We start from the raw sequence: 26,072 nt of genomic DNA, 5'->3' as shown, positions 1-26,072 counted from the left end.
GTAAGAAGTTTTACCTGCCCAGAGCGTTGTGTCCCTGTGGTAAGCACAATGCAAACAGAAACTGAAAAGGGTGTTCCTGCCTATGTTTATATTCTAAGGAAATGTACCAACAATAGCACATAAAGAAACAAAAAGGCAATGTTTGAAGCAGAGGTTTCAACACACCAACTGTTGTTTTGCTTTTCCCTGGACATCATGGCAGAAAACTCAAGAAAAATCCTTCTGGATAGCATGTATTAGGACTGCAGGCACCCTATTAGGTTTTCATAGGGCAGGGATGGGTAATGGTATTCCTGTTATAAGCATAGAAGGCACTGTTGTTAGGGATAGTTCCCTAAAGTGGGAATCATACCTAATGCTGCATCAATACTCCTCTTTTCTCCGTTAAACAGCTTCAGACTCTAGTCTCAAGTGTTTATTAGGTTTTATGGTGTTAACTTACTGTGACATCCCTCAGCAGCTGACGCACAGATAACATTATCTTACAGATAACATGCATGCATGTGGATAATCCATTGAAGTTCTTTCCTGAATTATCTCTGAATAGTAAATGTGTTTAAAAATAAATCACTATTTCTGTTGTGCTTTCCTCAGAAATCCATACTTTTCTTATCAGTAGTCAATAAATCTTTTTGAAATACTAAGATAAATAAATATGCCAAGGGGAGTTTTAAAAGATTGCCTTAAAGGAATTAGCATGACTAAACTTCTCTATTTCACTACTGAGCTCTGGATGTCTACATTGACACCCTACAACTGTGTCTCAAAAATCCCTGCCCCTTGTCTGACATCTCTCATGCTAAGTACACATGCTTGGTGTGTTTTTTTTGGTATTCACAAGATATTCATGAGCTCTTGGTGTGTTTTCTTGTATCACTGATATTGTTTACCTGTTTTTTCTTTTTGTTTTTGTTTTCAGACAGGGACCTGTTTTGAGTTCCTGTCAGCTACATGGGTATATAGTTATCATTGCTGGAAACAGCTCGTGATTTCCTGAGATATTTTGAAGAGCAAGAAGAGCAAATCCAAGTTTTGAAAATATTCTCTCTCTGGAGAATGACTTGAAAAAACATGTGATGTTTAGATTATTTTATCTGACTGGCTACTGTTTTCTCAGAAGAGCTCTAGAGCCACGTACAAACATGGTGACACGTGCAACTCAGTGCAATACAGATCTGTATGGTACTGATTTGTCATAGTGTAGACAACTGGCTTGGTAATTTGTGTGGTGCAGCACTATCTTCCTCTCATGGGAAGCATTAAAAAAAACCCCAAACCATAACAAAACAAAAATTCAGAGGAGCCCATTTCTCATCCTTTGGTAAACTGGTTAGTGATCTCCTATTTTAAGAATTCCTGCATCATCTTCTAATTCCCTAGTGCAAGTAAGAGGGGAAAAGATCACATTACTATCTTACATGTGTTCATTAGGTGTTAGAGGATGTATCTGCAGCATCATTTAGCTGCCTCATTAGAGACTTTTTATCTGCTCAGTGTAACCACCACAGGTTATTGGAGTTGTTTTAAAGTAAAACTACTCTTTATATTATGCTCGGTTGAGCAGATTTTCACTGAAGCATATTGATGCTATTCATTTGTCTTCAATACTCAGTTCTGGTTATATTTGACATAAGCATCCAGAAAGCAAGATTTAACTTGTAGAAGATTTACTCTAGTGGATTTAAACCTTAGATGATGGCAAGAGTACTATATTGTACCATACCATACCGTACCGTACCATACCATACCATACCCTACGGCATGGTACCGTACCATAACATGCCATAGCTCCTTCCACAGCCCAGGACAGGCATTGTGCCCAAAAGTATCCCTGAGTTTGGGTAAAATTGAGACAAACATTGTGCCTCTTAGAAACAGTCTATAAATTAACCACAGACATTGATATATTTTATACATCAGATCTGGCTCACCTTCATTTGATCTCAGTGTCAGCCTTCATATCCCACCTCCTCTTGAACCTGTGCAGCACAACATAGCAGGAAGAGCCAAATCTAGACATGTAAGTATGACACACACAGTGTACTTTCAAAACTCTCCTTCATGCAAAGCCAGCCCTGGGTTGTTGAAAAGCATGATAGAAGGCTGTTGCTTACTATATTCCAGCTGTTGTCATAAAAAATCATGCTGCTTCAAGTAAATGCTAGTAAAATATCACATTCCTTCCTTTAGCAATAAATTAAAGCATGTTGTGAAAATATTACAGAATTAATAATATTTAGGAGGATCTGCTTTTTCATAAAGCAGCTGGACCTACAAGTTTCGCAATTTACAGCACCATCTTGACGTTTGTTGAAGTAGAGCATCATGGTTAATACCCAGTTGGCTGTTTTCTTCCTTGCACATGTCTTGCAGCAGAAACCTAATGGATGAATCATTTAAAAGAAGAGGAGAAATAGAAAGTATAGAGGTAATACTGTTGGTAAAATTAAAAATGCATGGCTACAAGATCAGCGATCTAATGCATATTCATAGAAAAAAGCTGCTTCTGTATTTTTCAGATATCTGCACTAGTCTCTGTGCTGAATTCAATGCTGTGTTATTGCCTATTCCAAATGCATAAAATCCTCTTTTCTTCTTTCTTTGAAGTTGTGGAACAACTTCAAGGGGAAAAGAAAAAGGCTAGTAGGGCTTTTGTAGGACTTATTGCAGGATCTGTTAATAAAATCAGCCACTGTTAAGATTAATTAATATTTACATTTGCAAGTACACAAACATAAAAAAGGACTGGGGTCTATTGCAGAGGAAACACTCACTAGAATATTAGGTTAGGTACAGCACCAGTCTTCTGCTGCAGGTGTGGAGCTTAGGATAGCAAACTGATGAAGCAAAGACCTATTAATTCAGAGTCCATCTTCCTGAAAAAACAAGAGATCAAGCCAAACTGAAACTGATGCCTGGTGACTTCAATAATTAGATCATAGTCTCATGATACAAGGCACATCATATAGTAAACTGAGCTGGGGCCAAGAATAATGAACAGAGATCTCATTAACTGAGATCCTGCAAGTTTCTAAGTTTTGCTAAATCATTTTAATGTCAGTTTTCACCACTAAGTGGCAAAAATAATACAGTGAAAGCACTCCATATTTGAAGTACTAGACATACCTAGCATACTCCCTATGCCTCCACATGGCTTATAAAAATACAAGTAAATATTTGTAAATCAGACTCAAATTAATTTCTTCTTATTACTTTCCAAGATTTTTTCAGTAATAATCCTGGTGCTTTCCCTGGAAATTTTCTGTCACACATGGAACATAATTATTTATAAAGCAATAGGAATGTACATGCGAACATGCTTTGTAAATGCATAGAACATATGGGCAAGGTTATAATTTAGCTTAGACTAAATGGAACAGATTCTAGTCCTACAGAAGACTTAAGCTAATGCATTATTTTAAAAAACCCACAATTTTGGGGTGCAACAATGCTTCAATGAATGATAGTTTAAGAATTTTGGAGCAAAAGACTCACAGAGTTCGAAACATAACCACAGCAGAAAGTCTGTAGCTATGTCAAAAATCCTTTTCACGCTGCTCATCTCTATCTGCTGCACACATTTGCTTTGCTAGTACACTTCTAGTCTGATCATTGTAAAAATGAATCCACCAAGGAGAAATTTCACACAGATCTGAAGAATGTTTCTTAGAGGAAGGAGAACCATGGAATTTGACCAAAAAAAGGAGTATGTTATTCCAGTGCTAATAGGCAAAGTGAGAGCAAATTTATGTAAATATAGTCCAAATTACAAAAGTTTGTCATATCTGTCTCTGGAAGCTGCATACAGGATGAGCAGAAGACTGAATTATGATCTCCCTCAGCATAGACCTTCTGGTGATATTTGGGTATGAACAGATGTTGAGACTTTCTACCTTATATCCATTTGTCTTTTTCATTGTCTCTCTTTGAGGTATCTAAGGAATAAAATATTATCTCCCTGGGACATGAAAGAGTAGTTTTGTGCAGGGGCGGATAACCAAGGTAAGCAGGATACCTAAAATGTTGAAGGCAGACTCAGTTTCAGTTCTGGACTCTGGTCCTTCATGCCTTCCTTAGAGCTACCTGCAAGAGAGTCACAGCTGCTCTTTTTCAGTTTAAGAACATGACATTTACTTCACAACAGTATCTGCTGCTATAAAGAATATCATAGTGCTGTAGGGGGAACCCCACCTGTACAGGACTCGCAAATACTTTGTTTTGCAGTACCTCATTTCTCTGTGCAAATGTTTTCCAGCTTTATCTGACCATTTTGTGGGGTCATTGTAAACATCCATCTGTCCAGCCAGTCAGCCAACCAGCCAGGCCTGTGCTCAGTTTCATCCCTCTGGGTTCCAGCATCCAGCTGGGACTCCTTGTCTAGGAGCATGGTTGCCACACTTTACATGTACAGTCCATGAAAGGACGTGGCTCTAGAAAGTGACTCAGGCCACCCAGAAGCCATGTTCTGGATAAGCCCATCTGTGTTCATTCACTGCAAGGTAACCACACTCCTGCACAATCCTCACAGGCAGGTGGCAAGAACCTGTGGGATGACCCAGGCCTCTGCTTAAAATGTGTTTTCATAAAAACTAAAAGAAAAGCTGGAAAAGTTCATATTTGCCTTCTTCTTCTATAATTCACCTTCTTGAGTTGATGGCACCTTTTAATAGAAAAATATCTTTTGAAACACAGAGCTCTACGCAATCTCAGTGTTAAAGAGAAGTTCTCAATCTAGACAACAGTATATTTTTCTGTGTGACAGAGAGAGCTATTAGTTGTACAAATCTGTGTAAAATTCAATCTGCTTTTTATAAAGGCATTTTTTAATTAGGAATGGTTTACTGGCCTATGAGACACTCCCACATACTAGAAGTTTTGCTGTGCTTCAGGGAGGAGGGACATCAGTGATGATTACATTAGCCTAATAGCCAGCAATAGCAACAACAAAAAAATCACACCCCACAACCTGTGAAAAGATTATCCAATTTCTTAGTCTAGGAATAAGATCATACTAGATTCCCTGCAGAATGTCATTTTGGCTTAAGTGTGTTGTTCACTCGTACACAGAGGTTTTTTAGGAGGTAAACAATGTCACAGCCTCTTTATGGCAGAGGAGCACACATAGTTCTGTCCCTGGTTCATTTCTTTGAGATGGTCCAGACCTATGAAGATAAATTTAAGCATTTCCTTCTACATTTCCAAATAACCAATTCTGAACTAAAAGGGGAGGTAGAAATATATCTGGAAAAAACCAGTAAACTTTACCTTTGTCAGAATTTCCTTGCTAATGAACAATATACTGAGCTGTTGAACAAGTATGGAATAGCTACAGAAATCAGGAATACTTTTCAGATCTTCTCCTCAAAGCTGGCATCTCCTCAATGACTATAGGAGAAGAAACAAATTCTCCCCAGGGGCATCTGCTGGCTGACAATATTTTGTGCTCAGTACTTCAGGTAGAAAACAATCTGTGATGATCTAGGGAGCTTATTCCAGGCCCCTCCTGACACATCCACCCTCTGTAAAACTTTTCTGTCAGAGCCTGTGACCTCCCCCAGCATACTCCTTTCTCAGCCACTTGCCTTTGGCTGCTCCGCAGGGAAGTAGGTCAGCTTCCGGCCCTTACCTTACAAATCAGAACTGCTAGTTATTTGTTGCTAATAAAACACAAGTTTTCTTGCTACAGAAGTTGTTCTAATGGACCTCAAAAGAGCTCAGGTTGTTTTCAGACCACAAGTTGGATAGCATTGATGGAAAATCCCCCCTGAGGCTTTAGTTTTCAAGGTAAAATGTTTATGTAGATGTACAATCAAAAATCAATCAACAGAATGCCTGTGCATCGTATCTGCAAGCATCCCACAGCAAACTATATGATCTGGACCTTAGTTGCCTTTAAAACCTTGGTTGTTCCACAGTGCTGCCTATCTTAGTGGCAGTATTTCTGTGTTGGGAAGTTGACCCCGTATACAAACACAGCAGTTGACTGTGAGATAGATGATCATGGGCAAACTTAGAGGTACTTTTTACTCTTAGTCAACTCCACGTACACCAGAACTTTTTTGAAAAACTCAGCAGTGGGCACCAAATTCAGATTGTGCCCAACGAACATTGCTGCAGGTGAAACAACCGTGGTCTGGGGGATTCAGGCTTGCCAGTAAATTACTGTATGACACGTGTTCCTTCTAGAAACAATTTTCACAAAAACCTCATCCAAATTCTGGCCAGGCATGGTCTGAAAAACCTGCTGCTCATCACTTGGTCAGCAGGTCAGGAGCTTTTTGGGACAGATGGTTCTGTTTCTCCCTTGCTGAGCAGGTTGCCTGCAGAGGAACATGGGTGTTTGTGGGTTGTCACACCATGAACCAAGTCTCCTATCAAATCACAGTCCTTAGTCCACAGAGCAAGTGTGCAGGTTCAGTTATATCTTAGTGTGTTTTTCATGCAAACTGTGGCATTTAACTTTGGGTCCACCCTGAGGATCCTAACAGGACATAATTAGAAGGGATGTGTCTTGCCCAGGGACCCACCACCCAGGAATAGTGGGCACATTGCAGCCTTCCTCTATATGATGTTTCCAAGAATCTGTTTGATGTGATTTACACCCATAGAGGAGCACAGTAAGAGTGTGGAAGCTCAGACCCGCTGCGATGTTTGTGCAAGCGGGCACAAAGTCTCTTTGTTCCCTGCCCTCCTCTGCTCCCACACTCAGCTTTCAAATGTGGGTGCTGGAATCTGATGGCACTTTTCAGCACCTACAATGATGTGATTGATGCACTTTAGGATCAAACTGGGTAGCCTGTTTACCAGACTGAGATATTCTGTGTAGGGCCTCATGTTTAAAGATTCATGGAGTGTTGAAAGTTCAAAGTGGTTTCAAATGATCTGCATCTCATGAAGATGCCTGCAAACTAGCACACTACAGTTTGATTTCTTTCTATGCCCTGACCATTAAAATATTCTTGTTTGAGTTTTCTGAGCTAGAAAATGGTGATAACACCTTGATTATTTGCTGTATCAAACATGACGCGCACAGTATCATGACATGGACTAGTCCAAAGCCATTTTCTTGTTATGATGTTATATTTCATTCCAATGTCACCCTTTGCCACCTTAAAAACCAATCTTCACCCAAACATCAGGATTTTTTAATCTCAGTATTAGTAACCTGAAGTGAGTGTTTTGTTGTGTTTTGTTTTTTTTTCCGTTACTGTAAGGTCAGGAATTGCACAGTTGCTACATCAGATTAAGAATTAACAACTAAGGCATTTAATACTCAAATGAAACAGTCTATTAATGCAAAAATCACAAAGGCTTTGTCTTCACTCTCCAGCTTCCAAACATTTAATAATCTTTCCATCACCACAATTTCAGAATTTATATTCTTACCCCTGTTCTAAAAGACATGATTGAAGGCAAAAAGATTGAGATTGATTGTTCCCTTCAGCCTCACCTGGAAACTCACCTACATTGCAGTAAAGCTCTAACTCAATGCTTGTTCCTCTAATTACCAGAGTCTGCAAGTGCTAATGATTCTAATTTAACTAAATAAGCTGCCATTTTTTTCCTTAGCATGTAGGGAGAGCAGTTATAACTCTTTAGCCTTACCTTGTTGTTTCATCGCTAAACACACTTCCTGTTTGTGTCTCGCTGACAATAATTTTAGGTGCTGCTTTGTACTCAGCGCCTCCTATGTGAAGAATGCTGTACCATACCCCTGCAATCAGTACTGGGCACTGTGCTGGATGGGAGGCCGGAGAACATCAGCAGCTTGGTGTAGGGAACTTGTCCCTCCCACCAAAAGAAGCTCGTGTAGAACCACTGTAAATACAGCTAGAGGGGGCTGATGTGTGTAGGGGTTTGCAGTACAAAAGCTCTGCGTGGCCTCAGGTCATAGTAGCAAGCTCTGGAGCATAAACACAACCATTGCACTGTGCACCTCAGAGTTGCTGAGATGTCCGGAGGCCCTTGGTTTGCATGGTGGGTCTGTCCTTCTCACAGACTCAGGTTTTAACATCTCTTTTTAACACATTTAGCAGAAACCCTTTCACTTCAAAAGAAACTGATGCTGACCACACCAAAACAACAGTGATGACTGGCTGGCTGTAGAATAATAATAATAAAAATGTTAATTACTCTCATTTGCAGAGTGAACAAGGGTCATGTAACACTCGTGAAAAGGTCACCTTGTGAGGTGGCCGAGAATGAGGAATTCTGACCTTTAAGACTGAGCAGAGCCCTCTGAATGAGTTTGCTTTTGCTAGCTCTGAACACAACATAAACTCCCAATAAATGGGCACTGGCTAAGGAAACAAAGAGATCCCAGGAATGAGACTGCTGCCTTTCTCCCAAAGAACCCCCTGTTATCAAGAGAAGTGAGTGGTCTGGAAGAAAAATTGTTGATGTCTCTCTTCCCCGAAGGTACTTCAAACAGTAAACGAACACACAAGATCCCATGTTTATTTTCTTTTAAATATATTTTTGAAAATATTGAGTGATCCAAAATATGTGTTTTTCAATTTTGCATGCCATAGCCCAGCCATGAGTGATGTATTTTATCCATATTCATAACAGTGTACAAACTTTCTATTCATAGCTCTCTCCACAGCATAAATTTTGGTGGGCATGCTGGAATTTCCTTCTGCCGCTTATGGTAATCCTTTACCTGAGGGCTTGCTCCAAATAAATGTTTACATTCCTCTGACAGCTCACTCGAAATGTAAAGGAACAAGGTATGTGAGTCTTCCATTAAATGACTGCATTTACATGTTTGGGGGAGGAAGGCACACAGCGTTCCTACACTGGACTGGCTGCAGGAATGTCCAACCTTGTTTCCTCTCATAAATATTTCATAATAGAAAAGACCTTAAAAACATGCCAATTCAAACTGCAGATTGACTCTTCCAAGTCCAGGCCCTGTAGCTAGGAGGGACTGAAATAAACACCACAAGTAAGCAGTGCCTGCAGCAGGAAGTCATCTGTGGTAACCACAACCTCTTCTTTGGTCCTGGGGACCATCGTTTCATTCGGAGGCTATTCCAAGGAGGGCCAGCTGGGAGGGAGGGCAGTGGGTGGCAAGGGTCACACATCGAAGGTGCCAAGAAAGGTGGAAAGAATCTGGAGAAAAACTTCCTCGTCTGGGATCAGGTTTTATTTTATTTCATCCAGTTCAAGCAAATATCATTTTTTCTTATGTTGATGAAAGAATGTCTCAGCAGCTAGGGATCAGCACGCTAAAGCAGTAAATAGGGTAAATGCCTATACACAGTGTATATATCCACTTACTGAAGTAAATGTGCTGCTGTTTGTTTATTAGGGTACTACATCTACTTAGGCTCCTGTGATTCCAGATAGTCACATGGCTTTCTTTAACCTTTTAATCATTATTCATATCACCAGGGCTATATACTTGGCCACCCTCCTTTCAGCTGCCACCAGGCTGGGGCTGGCAGGTTACCAAAACATCCCCAAGAGAAACAGCAGCACAGGAAGTCGGGAGTTTGTTATTCTGCTGGAATCCAAACCCACAGCTTTCTCTGGTCACTCCTGCCCACCTTCCTTGGCAACAGAGCTCTAATAAGATATCCTTCGGCTGCCTTTGATATCCTTTGCTGGGGGAACATGTTGTTTAGCCCCAGGAGGATGGTAAAACAGAAGCTCTTTCTCCTCCATTACTTGCATTCCCGTGCAGTGAAATATCTCACATTTCCCAGTTAAGAGTCTAGTGTTTCCTGTAAGTGCTTGTCAAGAGGACCATATTTTTTGCTGTTCCTCTCGATTGCTATCAAGCCTACTTGCAGGCCTCTCTAAATGGACACAAGGAGCTTGTGCAAACTGAGCAGAAGTAAAACTAATACTGGAGACTCACAATACCTCTCAAAAGCTGAGAGGTGCCTGAGCAACAGTTTCTCCAGGACATTTAGCAGCTAATATGTACCCAATAGCCTTGCTTAATGGGTGTTACTTGATTTACTCTGGCATAAAATTAGGGGCAGGGGGGAAATGGACACTAGTTGCTACTGTAAATTATAGTCACCACAATAATAGTTTGTAATAAAAACCAGTCTCTTCTCCAAGGAACCAAATTGCCTCTGCAACCTTTAATTAAGTTGGGATCTGAACTCTTTGTAGGCTAGTTTCCTGTACAGTCCCCAGTTTACAGTGTGGAAACCAGGGCATGTATATGTAAAATAACTTATCTGAGTGTCACAGAGGAAGTCCAAGACAAAGCCAGGAGTGGAAACAAACCAGACCATAATATAAACGTGTACAATTCCTATTAGAATCTGAAAGCACATTTATTCAAACCTAAATTTTATTCTTACTTAATAATCCCATACCTTGTAAACAAAACTATCTTTGTCTACCAGTAATTTCAAAATCTACTCATTATTGGGAAGGTGGATGTATTCATCAGGCAATTGATACAGCTGCGTGCAGTGTCTCAGAACCCTTCTCTGCTGAATCACATTTATATATATCCTCTACCAACATGCTTCAGAGAAGTGTAGTAAGGACAAAACACTCCAAGGAGGAGAGTTAGCTTAATTCAGATAATTCTTATTGAAAGTCACAGATATTACCAAGCAGTTATCACTGCTAACACAATTGAAATTGGATTTTTTAAAGCAGATGAACAATAATACCACCTACCTCTTAAAAAATCCATCAGTGACACCAGTTTAGCTCATACCTGTCCTTAAACTTTTTCTGTCATGGATTATCATACAATATGACTTCTGTAGTCTCTGGGGACCATCTACAATCAATGCACAGACCTACATACACCAAAAGCAGTAGAAGTCAAATCAACAAAGGTTTGCATTTCTCAGTACAAAAATCACCCTGCTGTGTGACAACCAACCATGCCCAAGAACCGTTTCTGGAGTTGTGAAGCTTTTTCAGCATACTTTTCCAGTCAATAGAGTAGGAGTAGTCACATTTATGCAGTCCTAAAATGACATATGGCCCTCTGAAGGCATCAGTGAGGTTGATGTGGTCTCCAGCGAAGAGTTTGACAACCCTGATTTAAATGATGAAACAAATGACCAAATTGAAATGTTGCTGCTGGAAATAACCTAACCCCTCCTTCCAGAACTTAAAACTGAACACGGCTAGCAAAAGTGGTTCAGAAAATAGGGTGGCACGTAATGAGAATGATGAGTTCTGACGTTTCTTGGGACCCAAACAACACAGGATTTAATAAAATGACTTGACATTAGGATACACATCTTCCAGCTTAGGTAACAGCCTATTAAGAAGCCAAAAGGAATTTCAAAGGCATTAGTATACTGTTCATGCAAATACAGACAAGCACCTCAGAGGTTAATATCTGTGGTTGTCAATATAGTCAGAGCACACTGCAGAATTGTAAACTTGCATCTAATCTTTATCAAAGAAGCAGCTAGCTCTATTTCTCTCTTTCTCAGCTATTGACAAAAACAGCATCAACTTGTGCTGGTGCTCTCCCATAGCAGTTTGTGCGCCCCAACCCAACCTTTACATCAAAGCCTCCCCAGAATACCCTTGCAGCCTGTCCCCAGGATTGGAAGGTTGAGATAAACTTTGTTATTTTCTGATAATGTAGATATAAATATTGACACCTTAACATTTTAAATAAGTTTTTCAGTGGGATTTCCTAGCATTTGAATAAGTTCCACTGTGTTTTGGTGGTAAACTGTAAAATCCATCCACAGTCCTCCATCAAACAGCTTCAAAAAATCATTGCAAATGGGAAGACACACACTAAAATTGAGTCACGGTGTCACTGCATTTTGGTTTAATATCCTCAGTGGAGATGTTGAGAGACATCTCCCAAATTACCAGGACATTGCCAGGCATATTTCTGTAGGTTTCAGCACACTTCTCACCACACCATCAGTCTCATGCAGTTGGCTCCACAGAAGTGAAATCCCATCTTTCTAATATACTCCTCCAGCACACGGATAATCTCATATACTTGGAGCCTGCCTGCAATATTAAGTCCCATTGGAACTGAGCTTCAGGTCAGTTGTCTTCTGAAGGCAACAAAATGTTTTTTTAAAAATGCTGTGTTCCTCCAAATCAGCAATGGCAGCTGTTTGTAACCAAATTAAGAAACCAAAGCATTTGATGGTTACCAGAAAGAGGGCCATGTACTTCTGTGCTGGTGACATCAAATACAGTTTCCCATTGTATGAAGAACAATTTTCTGTCAAAAAATGGTTTTGACTGAGCTTTGGGCAGTAACAAACTTCTATCATTAAATATAGTCCTGTTTATCACCATCAGCCCAGTGGCAGACTGTGAACCACTTTCATTTGCTTGGGATTTACAGTTTTCTGTGAAGTCAGCAAGCTCTTTCACTTTTATAAGTATCTAAAAAAAAAAAAAGAAAATCTTTGCAACTCAAAAAGCAATAACTGGAGTAAATATCCTAGACACATCCTTGGTTTGGTATATTTCAGCTTTTATTATTTTTTTTTTTTCAGAAAAAATTTTGCCTGCATTCCTGTGCTGTTGAAACTAATTGTAGGAGCACATGACTAATTTAGTGGTATATAACTCTCTCTGAAGCACTGTGTCCATACTGGAAAATGACAAAGTGGTCAACAGAGGACTTAGTGCCCAGATGTCAGATTAGTAGTTGTATGTTGGGTGACACCTGAGAGGTTTAAGGTTTTTTGTATTAGTATTATTTGTTGTTACCAATATAACTCCATTACCACTTGTGCTTTTTCCATAGGCTCCCCAGTCAGATACTATTGACAAAAAAAGAGTGAAGAAGTTGTATATTTTATGCAGTTGGATGTTTTAAAAACTGTACAACAGACAGGAGTTTAGCTGATAAGTATAATTTAAAAACATCCAGCTATAAACAAAACAAATTATTCATTATGAATGAGATTTTGAGTGTTATTTTTGGACCTTGAACTAATGACAGCTGGCCACATTCACAGAAACAAAGCTGTACGTTCAGATAAGTAGAACTTGGGAGACTTCAGCCAATGGGATCTTAAAACACTCAGCACTTCTGAGATGTGGGTGATACGTGTTAAGTTCCTTCAAAATAAATCACATTAGTATCAGAAGTTAATGCTTTGCAGAATCAACAAAAAAATAATTTCAGCTCTATGAAAAGGTTGTAAGAATATCCAACTAACTATTGCTGCTGTAGGCTTTATTTTATAGAAAGTGCGTAAGGGAAAGAAAGTTTCAAACAACCCGTGTGTTTGGATAGAAAGTGATGTCTTGCAACTAATCTGTTGGAGCACTTCATTCCTGGCTAGGTTACAGGTAGATTTCACCAGTCTATTGGGTGCTGGTGAATGCAGAAAGTGGTATGGCTGAGTTCAGAAAACACCATTTTGTTGTCTACTTTTTCCTGTGTGTCCTACTGGATCATTGTGCCGACACAGCAGGAACTATATCTATAGTGCCTGTATCCACTCCCAGAGCATCACTGTATTTCCTCTGGGATGTCACAGCTTGTATGTTGACTGAGCAGCAAATGAAGAAAAAACATATTAATGAAAACAACAATAGAAACCAATCCATTTAACAGTCTGCTTCAGATGACTTCTCATCATGCTTAGTCCTGCAATGTTTGCAGACCCTCTTCAGGCCTGCTGCCTGCAGGCAGCAACAGGGCTTCACTCTGTCAGGCAGCCTCCTCACAGACACCCTCAGCAGCAAAAGTTTTGTCAGTTATTCCTAAATTCACTCATCCTTCTTTGACCTGGAGGACTGAGGTCAGGGTCTCCTATTACACACTCTAGTTTGTAGAAGCTTGCTGGCTGTGACACTGCTCTCTGGCATCAGCAAGTGAAAGAATAATTCATCCTTTGTCTCCTATATTATGTTTTACCTTGCAAGGATGCAGCAGCTCTTTTCAGGAGACCATGGGTCATCTGAAGCATCATGCCCCCAAACTCCAGTACAGCACCTCCAAGAAAAGGGCCAGGAGCCATCTTCTTGGGATTCAGCCCGTTGTCTTGTTCCACAGTCTGATTTGCCTCTTTCAGATCCTCAAAGGGAGAAGAGTTAAATATCAGCCTTGAATACTGCTTTTCAAAGGCAACCATGTCATTACTCATTTTAAAGTAAACAACTCCTGCAATGCACAGTAGAATGAGCTATGTGTTTCTTGTGCTATCTATAAAATGGTGGTTTTGTCTGTGTTCTCTGGTTTCTTTATTTCCTATGGATAAAGGTCAGTAAAATAAGAACAAACCTGATATATTCATACATACTGTTATGGCAAAACCAGTTTCAAACACTTAAATCTCATAATGGTCTTATAATTTCCTTTTATTTCAGCAGTATTTGGACATGGCCACTCCTCTGCTGAAGATGATGATGATTTGATGAGATATAACTTGACTGAAAAACTGTTCTACTGGCCTTTTGTTTGCAGATCTACCATTTTGTTCCTCTTCCCTCAGATCTCTTTTATTTTTCCTCTTTTTCTTTGTGCTCTACTTTAAGTTCCCTCCTTGCCTTCCTCTTCAATATTTTTTTGCAAAATTCTGCTTTCATGCACTTTTTTTCAACCAAGATAGTTCTCTAGAGTCATCTTTTATCAGGAAGAAGCCAAAGAATGACAGTGAAGACATATCTCTAATAGCCAATTTAAACAGTGAGGAGTTTAGATGGATCATAGATCCTTTTCATAGTTATCCAGACTAGTCTTATGAGCTGGCAAAAAGAGAAGCTTCTGCAGACATCATTACTGGTGATATTAATGATCTCATTTCCTCTGACGTAGGAAACACAACAGCTAGTGGTCAAGGTGGCTGGGAGTAAGGAATGTACTGTATTTTTTAAACAGAAGACCAAATGACCACACAGACGCTGCTGCTAGTTTAGAGGGGAAAAAATTTACACTTTTCCTTGCATTTGTGCATTAATTTATGGAAAATACTATTACATTACTACATGTGTTATTATCAAGAGTGCTAAAATATCCATGTGCTTTGTGACACTTTCAGCATGAATTCAAAGTGAATGATAGGAACTGTGTCATAATAGCTCATGGCCTGAAATTTCTGTTTTATTCCAAGGCAGCCAGCTCCATTTGAGATGCTTCGATTCTGTTAAGTGTTAGAATGACCATCAGAACACATATCCTGCTACCTTCTTCAGGTAGGACCATAATTCTACCAGGACAAACCAATAGTATGTTTGATTCATGTTGTGCAAAAGGTGGTGAGAGCAGATTTAAACACAATATTATACTGAGTTACCATAATAATCTCTCTGTTCTCTGAGTTTCAAGAAGCAAACCATTTCAGGTCTGGATCACAGAAAACATATAGTGCTGATATAAGATGCAGGAAAAACAGTTCTCGAGGCCCTGTGTTTTTCATGTGGAGATTCACTGCATGATGGCAAAGGAGCATTTCAGTCCATCAATTGACTGACTGTTGTAGTATTTGTCGTTTTGGTGCTTATTTGTTTTGCTAAAGGAAATGCTTCAGCAGGGAGCGCACACACAGCCTGGCGTAAGATGGAGTGTGCCCACATTCCTGACAATGATGGTTTACTTAGCTGTGTGGGGGAGGCTGTTTTCAGCTGACTGTTTAGAGCACCCATTTTTTCCTGAGAAAGGGGAAACATAATAATGTCATGGAGAATCATAGACCTGAGCTGCCTGATTTCACCACCAGACGTAAATTCTTCCAAAACAAAATACCTCAAGACATCCAGCGGGCAACAAGGTGTGTATTTATGCACTACTGTGGCAGCCTGTGGATTGGCTTTTCATGGTGATATTCAGCCAGCTCAGTATTACAAACCCAGGCACAGTAGCTTTAGGTACCTATTGGTCTCCAGGCTGTTACTGTGGCAGACACATTTTATCCAAAAACTGTGTTTTACGCTGCATAAGGGTTTTGTCCTTTGTTCATCAAAACCCTAATGGATCAGAAGAGGATATTTGCAGGTTATTTTAAGGGATGAAGTATCTATGAGATGCAGAAGGCTGGGGTAGCTTAGCTGGGAGCTGAGAGACGGTATGACCAAGGTGTGTACAACCAGGAAGGCAGTGCAGAAGATGAGGGGGAGGGTGTTCACCCAGATTCTCCAGTAGCAGAACAGGGATCAGTTTAAAACAAGTAAAAGTCACTTTACAGAGAAGGGAGTACACTTCTGAAACATGCTGCCACAGGAGACATGATGAGGAGCCAGAGCAAGCCTCCAGGTTCAAACCAGGAATAGAGAAAATAAAGCAAAATAACTCCAAAAAAGACACCATTGGAAATGGGGAGAGATGTTTCCCCTGGTATCCCCAATCCAATAGATAACTTTACACAATTATTAATGTTAATCTGGAAAAGCTAGTTTCCCTAGGATGCCTTCTACATAGCAGCTCAGGGAAAATCCTGTCTCCCCGCAAGTGGCTCTCTAGCGAGCTCAAGGAGCCTGGCTCATTTAGGTTGAAGTTAGCTTCATCTTAAACCTCTTCCCAGCTAAAGAAAATTGAACTTAATGAGCCCATGACATAAGTAAAAAAGTCATATAGTAGAAACAACAACAACAACAACAAAACATAAAAAAACCCAAACAAACAAAAAAACCCCACAAAACCACCAACCCTTTGAGCAATTCTTAGAGGGAAATAAATGTTCAAAACCTGAAACAATTAATGTCAAATTTTTCTCCCATCATGTCAGCCATCTGCTGACATAAAGGCAGAGTTCAGCCACAGTGGCTTAGCTACATCTTTATCCCCCTGGGGTAAAAGGATTTGAGAAAATGGCTCAACTTGCAAAAATGGCCAGTATCTTGGGCCAGGTTCTGTGTACTTTTGACTGCTGGGAAACATCACTGCTTGTCTTGCAAGTGGATCATATTTTTAATATCATTTTCAGGAATGAGATTATAGCCTTTGACTTGGAAATTCCTTCCAATATTCATTTTGATCCATTTCTTTGAATTTATTAAGGCTAACTGCTTCAGCAGTCACTCATTGTTTCCCCCACTAAGCCTATGCTGCAAATTACTTTGGTATACTGCCTTTCAGTTTATCTTTGTTCACAATAACATCAAATTCCTTGCTGAATGGCAATTCATGTGTAATCTGTCTGTGAAAAGGAAAGATGATAACCTCTTACTGGAAAGTGTACCATACATAATTATGACTCAGTCTGAAAAACAACAAAAACTGTGTCAGTGTTTTGATTTGTCAGCTCCATTGTGTAATGTTAACTGGTCTTGATAATCCAGGGCAACAACAGAGACTGCCACATTTCAAGCTTTCTTTGCACAATTCTTCCACCAGAACTGCCAAATGCATTGGCATTCCCCTGCTTCCGCCCTATCTTTTGGGTGTCTGTGCCTTAGCTGACCTCTAAGTAGCAAAATTTACTACCTAGAGCCCTGTTTCTAGCTTCAGACAATCCCTGGCTGCAAGTGAAAATTGTACACGTATAAAAAAATGTGCCAATTCTATAACATACATATAATAATAATTTGTACCCATTAAGTAATAATGTATAACACTGATCCATGGCAGTGGCCTCCCTTTTCCACCCTTCACCCACCCTGCACTTTTGTAGACTCTACCCCATTGATGATTACTATTAGGTAGAGAAGCGAGACAGAAAACAGTTTTACTGATGGGGCACTGTCTGATCTGTTGGTCCTAAGAGAGATCAAATCTTCACCTTCTCCCCCTGTGGAACCAGGTGTTTTGGGCCTCCCTTCCTAGGAAAGATTTTTCATGTGGAAGGATGCTTTCTGTATTTACTTCAATCTTATTCTCACTGAGTTGCAGTGTGCAAAGTAGCCTGTTGACTTTCTGCTTCATGCTTTGCTGTGAATCCAAGATTAGCACAGGCTGCTTACTAGTGCTGGGTTTTATTGATACAATGAGTTTCACCATGTTTATAATTCCAAGAAGTCTGTCTCACAGGCAAATGGGAAGTGAAGGAAGAAACAGCCTGTGAAATGAAAAACATTTTTTTGACCTACTGTAGGTGTAAACTGAATTTTCATTGAAAGTAGCCACAAAAAGTCATCCAGAAAGACACCAGAAGTAAAATTAGTCATCAGCCTGGTAAAGCTGTCTGTACTAGGTCCTCTTTGTATGTTCCAACAATGTACACAGTTAGTTTAAAATAATAGCCACTGTAAACCAAGACAAATACGTCTGATGCTGACTTCATGTAAGTGTAAATGAAACAACACAAAAATTAAAAAATACCTCAAAGATAAATACATCTGTTTGTACAGTAGCTACCTCTCACTCTACAGCAAACCTTTCTTTTCCTGTTCCTGTTCCTGTTCTCTTCTGCTTCACCATCCAAAATATCACCCTGGCTTTCTTTTATTTCATTTTATTTAATTTAAAGTCATTTATTTAATACATTTCTCTTACTTAATGTTTATAAATCCAAAATGGACCAGTATTAGGCACATTCATCAGTCTGATCATTCATTTTGCCTGCAGGAATTCCCTGGGTGATATAAGCTGTTCTGTTTCAGTCAGCTTGTTCCCATAATATAGGACTTATTGGCAACAGGGAACTTAACTAACTGTTACACTTGGGCTGTGGACATGCACCCTCTTGGGCTGTAGCTGCACCAACTAAAGAGGTTACTGAAGCAGCACCTCATCCCCACGTGCTTGTCACCTTCTCTCTGTGGCCCCTGACCAACACCCATCGAAAAGAGATGCATCAATTTTAAGAATTTAAAGAAGGGGCCACTGTTGCAGCAGCTTATTTTGACTGAAACAAGTTATGGGAAGTCACATGAGAAGCCTGGCCAGCAGATCAGAGGGGGTGATAACTTCCAGCAGCAGAGCTGGAAGGAACAGCTGGGAGGAGGCTGGGGCACTCACCTTTTTGTTGGCACAGCTGCAGCTGGGAAAGAGCATGCGTCCATAGGCTTGCAAAAACACCAGCTGCAAGAGAGGAGATGAGAAACCCAGAATAAATGCCATAGAGGCATGTCAATGTGCAGGCAGATCGAAGCAAAATATCTTGGTCTTCTAGTGAACTTATTCTGCTTGAGAATGGGACCTTTGCCATTTACATCTGTGACAGAAATAATTCTGAGTTCTCAGGCCAAGTCGAACTGCATTAAATGAAAGGACAGTTTATCACACATCATAAGATGTGTGTCAACTTGCTAAACCACATAGTTAGATCATGTGTCTGAGCCCTAAATTCTTACTTATGCACCTAAAGAAATAGATTGAATTTCATAAGCACTGGGAATCCAGGCATCTCCTGTTGACTTAGTCATTCCAAAGGCAACTGTAAGATACACAAATTTTGGGAAAATAAAACCATTTCTATCCTTACAGGAGGGCCAAGGAACCTACTTTTAAGTACATTTGTGTTAATCTTTCAGTCTGTGCAACTGAATGCAAGGAAATAAAGTTCGTTTGGAAAGGCAAACTCAAATATTGCCTCATTTTAAAATACTACAAAACCTGTAAAAAATACTCAAACAGAGATTTTATGGTAGCACAATTATAGTGTTTTGGATGACTGTGGCAAGATCTTGGCCTAATCTAGTAATGGTTAAATTTCTTCTAGGTACATACCTTTTTTTTCTTCAGAACAGAAACTTGTTATTCCAGTCCAATGCGAATCAGTCTCCAAATTCTAAATCTAAAAGCTGTGACAATGACTTCAGCAGCTGTTATCTTTCAGATACATGTAAGAAGTTCTTTCAGCCTTTAGGTTTAATTAAGAAACAAGTTAAAGTATGCAACAGCAGTCTCTGAATAATGCAATAATATTTTGCCTCTTTATTGATTTTACCATATCTTCCACAGTGTATTTAGAGGTGGAACTGCCCCACTGTCAAGGATGGAAAGGCTCATGATAGTTTTGTGCTTTCTGTTCTGAGGTTTCATGACAGTGAGGTAGAACTCTCAAAACTTGGTCATTTCTAGATTTGAATATGCTTGATAATGGTGATCCAACTGTGTTCAGCCATATCAGTCACCTTTTCCAAGTTCAGTGTGCAATTGCTATGGTATCTGTAAAGTGCTGTGGAGCACAGTGCAGTGAGAATGATGCAATCAGTACATGCTTCAGAGTAGTGGAGGCTCTTGACCTTGCAAGGAACAGAGAGGAAAAGAGACAGTGAATGGAAAGGGCGAAGCTCTGAATATTAGAAGATGCTAAAAAAAATAAAAAAGGAAACTCTCTGCATGTACCTACACATACTTAGTACTTTCCATTACATTCAAGCTATGTACAACATACCATAGCATAGTCATTTTTACAGGCAAAGTTGTAGATATTACAGTATCTAACTTTCCAGCCCTTCTTTGTTAATATCTTTCTATATGTTAGGGAAGTCAGTGCTAAAGAAACAGATGCCCTGTGCACATTCATCAAGCACCTGAGTGTAACAGGCAGGAAAGGCCACTCTGAAGTGTTTTTATCACTTCCCCAAACCCAGATCAGCCAGTGTCTCAAAGTGTCTGGGAGATGAGGGAGCAGTAACCTGTCCTTCCTCTTTAATGCTGCCTGCAGAGGCCTCATGAGGAAAGCTGCGCTGGTTGAAATCTGGAAAGAATGAAGATGATGTGTGCCTTGCCCAGACAAATAGTGCCCTAACACCAACCAGGCCTCCTGTCCCCTGTGCCCAAATGTGTTCTTTTATATCTACTTGCCATATGACATCATCGGGCAGTCAAATCCCATCTGAAAGTCTGTTCAAAGCAATATACTTGTATTCAATCCAAAATTTAACCTCTACTTCTACTAATGAAACGTCACCACAGTAGAAGTGCTTCCACCTTCTTGCCTCAGATCACATTCAGCTCCATCCTTCTCTTCCCACTGAACTGCAAGAAAAGCTCTAAACTGCACAGTGAAAGGATCAGTTTCAATTCTATCCTCTTCTGAGAGTCCTTTGCATGTCCCATGCAGTTAGAGGTGAACACCATAAATTCCAGGCAACCGAGTTTTCTGAGACCCCCTTTGATGATTTGAAGAATAAAGTGCAGTGAATAACCATGTTGGTTAGGTGAGCGAGAGAGAGAATATGGAGGATTTTACAGACTCTTGAGTCAGGTGTTCCCATGGCTGGGGAAGTACCTCACCTGCCGTAGTTCTTCAGGGCTTGACTATGTCACATGGATGGTTTATCTCTGGGACAGGAACCCCTCTCCCTTGACTCACAGGTCTTCCAGGCTCTGCACTGTAAAATGTTGCTTTTTGCCATAGTCTGTCTCAGAATATCTACTACTCATGTAGTTTAGTAGTTTTTCCAGGTTTTCCAGGAAGTAAGAAATACTGCTTCCATTTCTTACAGGCAAAGGAAAGGAGTTGAATATTGTATTTTTCTCTTCTCTTGTCCCGTTTCTGCTAGTCTCCATATTGTGGTGGAAAGGTCACCATGGCTGTATTCTGTGTGAATTTATCACAGCATGGGCAGCTGGAGATGAAAGAGAGCTCAGAGTGGTGACTTCTCATAAAAAATCACTAACTGCCTGCAGTTTGGACACTGGGAAGAAATGAAGTTTCAGATAATATTTCCTCTGGTTTATTTGTAACCACACTGGCTTCTGTGGATCCAGACAATAAGGATTTAGATCTCTCTGTGTATTGTTCAAGGAGGGTAGGATGCTCACCTTTCAGGCAGTGAAGTTCATCAAGAGTAAAGCTGCAGTGAAACACCTAAACTTCCATCCTGAGCAACAGTCTTCTGGGAATCTAATTCCCATCAATCCAGATGAGTCTAGGTGCTTTTTAAAAGTTTAGCCCTGCAGTCTTAGGTCACAGTCTCTTCAGGGCAGGGACAAGCTATTTCATCAGGCTGCAGAGCAATACCTATTCCTATAGTTTACAGCACTAGTGAATACAATGGCATTCAGCAACTTACTATCAATTTAAATAAGAACTTTGCCACCTGGCCTAGAGGCATTTATTTCATCTCTGCATGAACTGTTATATTTTGCCTAAGAGCAAATGCTTCATCACTATCTCCCTCCAATGGTAAACTTTGGTAATTTCTTTTGCAGAAAGAAAAAGATATTAGAAGACATTATAGTACCCACAATTTATGGATGTTTTTCCAATCTGATGAGTAGAGAGAGAGATTGAAAATTTTATATGTCAAATTCTCATTAGAACCCGCAGTTACTTCTAAAGAAGAATTATCATTTATCAAGTGTGTATTTAACTATATTACAATCACAGGATTGAGCCAGAGTGTCATTCAGGCTGAGTGGGAGCTCAGGAGATCTCTAGTCCAACCTCCTGCCCACAGCAGGGCCAGCAGCGTGGTCAGGCCAGGCTGCTCAGGGCTGCCCCCCTCAGGTGTAGAAAACCCCCGAGGAACCCGCTCCACCGCCTGAATGTCCTCAGCATGAAAAAGCTTTGTCTTCCACCCAGCCCGAACCCCTCATTTCAACCTAAACCTGCTGTCCCTCAGCCTCCCACTGTGCAGCACAGTGAAGACCCCGGCTGCGTCTTCTTGATCACCTCCCCTGGGCTTTGGGGGGGTACTGTTAGCCCCCCAGTGTGGTCTCTTCCCCAGGCTGAACCAGGCCCAATCCTCAGCCACCCAACATGGGAGGAGTGCTCTGGTCTGGCCACCTTGGGGACCTGGCTAAGCTCTCCATGTCCTTCCTGAGTTGGGGGTAGGGGCTGGCTGGAGGCAGCACCTACACGTGGTCTGTCAAGCACTGAGCTGAGACATCGCATAATCTGGTGTCTTTGCACCTATTAATATAATGAAATATCTAGCCTGAGAAGATCTCATCATGTTTCTTCTATGCTGACATGAGTGGCTGGATGTCTCTCTCCTCCCCACATCTGGATGAAGACAGCTGGCAGCTGGGCCCCATGGATGGTCAGAAGGCATGGAGAGTCACCTCTCCCAGCTGTGTCCCCAGGGACAAGTACTCACAGAGCAGCCCTGGGACCTTTCAGGGTGTGAAGAGGGGCTGGGACAGGGCAGAAACTTTCACTCAGGGCATGTATCTTTTACTGAAAATGTGGAAAATATGAATATAGCTCAGCTGAGAACACAGATCGCACAAGTCAAGGTCAGGTCTTTCTGTGGTTTCACCGTTTCCCGGTAGCAGTTGCAAGAATTTCCATGCTTTTCTGATCTGAATATCATTTGGAAAGTATGCAAAAGGTTATTTTCATTGCTCGTACCGGCTTAGTCAGAAACTCATGCCGAGGAAGATGGGCATTTTCCAGAATTTTCACAAATAGTAAAGCCATCATAGTTTACTCAAGAGATGCTGTAACAGAGGTTTGACAGCATAGCTGTGAAACAGTTCAGTGTGCAGAGTTACTGGTTGTGACAATTCAACATGTAGCACTGGGACATAACCTGCATGAGGTAATAAAAGCCATGCTATTGGATTCTAAAGCATCTGTATTCTAGATATAAATTTTGCTCTTGCTACTGATACCCTATTCTTCTCATGTCTTGCTGCAGCTTAGGCAGTAACATGGTAATCTAGTAAATAGTAAACCTCCAATAACACATTTCAAATGGCGAAATACTTGCAAAAAAAAAAAAAATAGTAATTTTAAGTGTTCAAGTTTTTGCAGATAGATTCAAAGACTAGACTAACAAAGTTTGTAACTTATTTCAGGGATTACAGTGGCATGTTTAGCATATGTGTATGTATGCATAACATAAGACATGGAATAAAATTTGAGGAATAATTTATTCGCAAAATCTAATTTTACAAAAGAAATTTTCACAAGCACCTCTGAGAATTACATCTTGGTCGTAGTCACTGTCAATGAGACTGAAGAGCCAGTTCAGCTGACTCTAGCAAAGAGCCATCATCTATGAAATACCTGAGTATTTTGAACTTGAACTTCTTGCAGGTATGTTGCTTTGGGCTGAACACTAAGCATGTAGTAAACTAGATGTTGCTTTTCTTATTATCTCTTTTCATGTCTTTGGTCTGTTGATGTTCTTGACTGTCCCATTTCAGCTTGCCTCTTTCTTTGTTAAGTCAAAGTCCTAGGAAATAAAATAATCCAAATCTATAGGATGACTTATTTAAAATTCTTCTGGTATGAAGATCTATCTCCTAGACTTTCACTGTAGACTAATACTGTTCAAAAACCTTCAATATAACAAAACAGCATTATTTTACAGATATGAATACATAGACTGAATTCAGGAACAAGCCAGTATATTAATTTTTTTTAAAATAATTTTTTAAAAAAAGATTGAAAGGTTGAAATAGTAATTGAGCAGCAAACCCTCATTTAATATTCGTCCTTAATAAAATATTATTTTTACCAGTATTACTTACCGTTACAAATGGTAAATGGTAAATTTTAACCAAATAATAATATTAAACTTGAGTTTTATCTCAGCTGTCTGAGGAATTGTGTGAGAAAGGGTTTACCCTAGGCAGAAAACTTTTGGTAGAGTGGGTGATTTAATACATTTTAGAAAGAAAAGGTATAGCTGCCTGAAGCCCCAACAGGAGAATGACATTTTCAAGTGAGTAAAAGTACACAAAAAAATTCAGACTGCAGCAAATATTTCCTAATGCTATTGTCTTCCCCTCCTTCCCCCATACATTTCCCATGGGCTGAATTGCTTCTCAATAACTTCTAGTAAATTTTCACACTCAGCATCCTAAATTTCATAAAAGTAAAATATGTGGTGATCTTTAAACAAGAACACAATGATATTTGTTAAGAACATTCAGTCTCTAACTTTTAAAATGCTATTAGTGAACACAGGTTGATCATATGACATGATGTAATCTGAGGACATGTACTGCTTTATTATCTTTTAATGACAAACAGTAGGGATGACATATTTAACCAAACAATACTATTGATATATTTTCTTGACAATGTAAAACTTTCTAAATTCATGTGTGGTTGGTCAGTGTGGTATCTTCCTATCTGTACTTCAATCCCTGTTTTCTCCATCACTTTAGTTCCTAAAAATTGCTTGAATTTTATTGGCTCTGGACTGACATCCTGTCTGATGTGTCTGAGTACATTTCAGCACAATAGGATTCCAACCTTTAAAAGAAATATACCTTATTCTATACTATACCTTATTCAATATACAATTTATAGTTTACATAATACATGATACATTAACAGAAATACATTCCAAAGTATTTTTCCAAAAGGGCAGAGAAAATAGGAAGAGAGTCTAAAAAAAATGCCACGCTAAACAAGCAGTGAAAGGTCTGTCCAAATCCTGCCATGAGCAGCTCTGAAACACGTTATAGCACATAGTGTTCTCTACGGCAGGTTCCCACAGACATACAAGAGAGCAAATATTTATTTCACAAATTTGGACCCTGTGGTGGAACATAAATATTTTGTATGTTGCCTGCAGCTCATTATCACAGGTCCAATGTTACAATTCTCAGAAATCAATCACCTAGGGTGCACTCTGTACTGAGACCCAGGGTAGGCAGGGAAGAATACAGCTTTGTATTTCAACGATAATCCAGATGTAAGTATAGGTGTATCCCCCAGCAGCCTGCTAGAGAGCTCCGAGTACCTTGACCATCGGCCAGTCCCATCAGCTTTGTACTGTTTATGGTCCATTCCTCACATTCACGGCCAGCCCTGGAAGTCGGCTCTGTCTGGATGGTCCAAGAGAGCTGGGTGTTCTTGGCCAAGCCGCGGGTGTTTTTCCACAGCTGGGACAGGAAGGACTAGAGTGGATACTCGTGAATGGGAGGAGAACTGGACAGGTTTCTGCTGCTGGAAGGAGGTAACTCCTGGTAAGCTGTGGTAAGCTGTCAGCAGAGGAAGAGCTATTGCCACGTGTCTTTCAGGGAAGAAACAACAGAAGTCTTGGCAGGGACCACCCTTGTTTCTCCACTGAAAAGTCTGGTATTTGAGATGCCGCCTGAAGGTCTCAGTTGACAGGCATGAGGGATTTGCAGTCTCGCATGTCTTCAGGGGTACTCCACATTGGTGAAGAACATCAAGTGTGATCTTTAAATAAATTCTAGATGCACAGGAGTGCAACATATCTAATGCCATACTAGCCCTAATTAATTTACTCTTTTTTTCTGACAATTAGAGACAATGCTTCTTCATCCACAGCACAACACTTTGAACCATCCTATTGCAGTACTGGGTACCTGAAAAGCATTCACTCTG

The sequence above is a fragment of the Streptopelia decaocto genome, assembly GCF_964273445.1.
Source record: "Streptopelia decaocto genome assembly, chromosome: 3".
Taxonomy (NCBI): domain Eukaryota; kingdom Metazoa; phylum Chordata; class Aves; order Columbiformes; family Columbidae; genus Streptopelia; species Streptopelia decaocto.
The sequence above is the reverse complement of the archived record's forward strand: the minus strand, read 5'-3'. Positions refer to the sequence as shown.